A 2,592-nucleotide genomic window follows, 5' to 3' on the forward strand; every position below is an offset into this window, starting at 1 on the left:
ACATTTACATATGCTTATTCAACCCACCCCAAAAGCACCCTCCTCTTTATTTACATAACCCACCCACCAAATAAACTTTATTTACATAAACACATTTGCATACATATAACCATAAAAAAATATAAATCACTTCTTTACATATCCCACCCATATTATTAAGCAAAAAACTTTATTACAATCCAATCCAATCCAAACCCTCCTCATATATATAACATCCCGCATTCCTTTTCCACACCACCAAAAAGATTTTTCTGAAAAGAAAACAGAAATAGAATTTAACACACAAAACTCATAATAATTAAGAACAAAATTTTGTACACCGCACACCCCACCACCACCTCATACCCACTCCCTCCATTTATGGAACATCCATTTCTTTTTGACAAAATCTTCACCTTTTCTTTTCTTATCATAAAACCCATAGGCAAAAAGCCTACCACGGACCATGGAAGCACATTCTTTAGAACTAATCATTACTTTTTTAAAAGTCAAAATATACCTCGCATCCCATAAACTTTCTTTTATACAATTCACAATCATCCAAATAATTCTCTTCTCATCCTTTCCTATCCCACTCAAACCATATATCATCATATCAAAATTTACATTTTCTACACCAGTCAAACCCTTAATCATTTTTCTCAAACACATTCGCACCTCTTTCGCATAGTTACATTCCCACATCACATGATCCATATTTTCAATCTTACCACATCCTTCCCTCGGACATACTTCGCTATCCACACACCTTCTTCTCCTTTGAAACTCTCTCGTAGGCAAACATCTATGTACACACATCCAGGCAATATGCTTCTGTCTATTCTCAATCTCCTTACTACAAACATTCCACCATACTTCCTCACACTCTTCCATCCTAACACCCCAAATCATCTCCATCTCTTCCTTCCCCAGAATTTTCATCACAACCTTTTTCCTACAACACTACTCATCCCCTGTTATATCCTGTAACTCAAATCTTCTAATATACCCATCAATTCTAACATAAAACCATGGCGACACAAAACAAACAGGCCTTCCCACTTTACTCATCCATACCTTACATTTCCTCAACACACTTCAACCTACATAATGACAAGTACTCTTCCTTCCATTGTCATACTCCGCAAACTCCACAATCCCATTTTCTTTCTAATTTTTTACCGTACACATCCTTCCAACTCCCTTTACCACATAAATCCTTGTCAAACTTCACTCCCAGCACTTTTATACTTCCACCACATTCCTTCCAGCCACAAGACTCAAAACAACTCCAGGACCCAAAAAACTTACACACACTCTTCTCCATATTCACACTGAAACCACTTGCACTACAAAACAAATCCATCAATAATCTAACTCTTCTCAAACTCCTTACATCCCTACATATAATCATAATATCATCCATGCACCTGATCACCTTCAAGCATCTCCCACTTCCACCAGGTATTTCCACACCCCTAACACACTTGTCATTCATCAACATTCTAATTAATGGCTCAATTACACATACAAACAAGACAGGCGATAATGGGCATCCCTGCCTTACCCCTGATTTAATTTTGACTTCCCTTGTCAACCATCCATTCATAATCACTCTACATCCAATATCACAGTATAAACACTTAATCCACTTCATCATTTTATCAGGTACTCCCATTTTGTCCAACACATAAACTCATGCGACACTCTATCATACGCCTTTTCAAAATCCACTGCTAATACACCAATTGGAATTTTCCTATCATTACAAAACCACAGCACATCCCTTAAAAGCGCCAAACATTCACTCACTTTCCTTCCAGGCACAGCACACACTTGTTCCTCACCCACCATACTATCCACCACCCTCCTCATCCTATCCACCATCAATTTAGCAATAATTTTATAATCAGTATTCAATAATGATATCGGCCTCCAATGTTTTAAATCACTCTTTTCACCCTTTTTATATAACAACACAATCACACTCTCACACACAGATTTTGACATTTTCCCTTCTTCCAAAACTTTACACACTACCTCATAAAGCACACACCCAACCAAATCCCAAAAGGTACAATAAAATTCACACGGCAAACCATCACTCCCAGGCGTCTTCCCTTTTCTCATACTCTTCATGCATTTTTCAAACTCTTCCATACTAACGTGCGCATTCAACACTTCCTCATCTTCCAAATCAAGTTTCTTATCAATATTCTCAAACATACTTGCTTCCAAACTCTTATCCCTCACTTTCACAGAAAATAAATCCTCATAAAACTTACTCACAGCCACACTAATTTTATCATTCTCCTCCACCACTCTACCAGATCCATCCATTACTTTTTCCATTTCCACTTTTCCTTCATACACTTTTATAAAAAAAAAAAAAAATTGTACACTTTATTTTCTTTCATAATCATTTTCTTTTGAATCATAATATCCTTTCCTCTCTGCCTTATACACCTCCTAATCTTCACTCTAGCTTCTATCAATTCACACATTCCTCCCCCATTCTTTCATCTCATACAAATACAATAACCTCTTATGCCACATTTCATACACCTCCCTCTCCTTCTTCAGTTTATCACATCCTTTCCTTTTAAAAAACCT

The sequence above is a fragment of the Pyxicephalus adspersus genome, chromosome 4, assembly GCF_032062135.1.
Source record: "Pyxicephalus adspersus chromosome 4, UCB_Pads_2.0, whole genome shotgun sequence".
Lineage (NCBI taxonomy): Eukaryota > Metazoa > Chordata > Amphibia > Anura > Pyxicephalidae > Pyxicephalus > Pyxicephalus adspersus.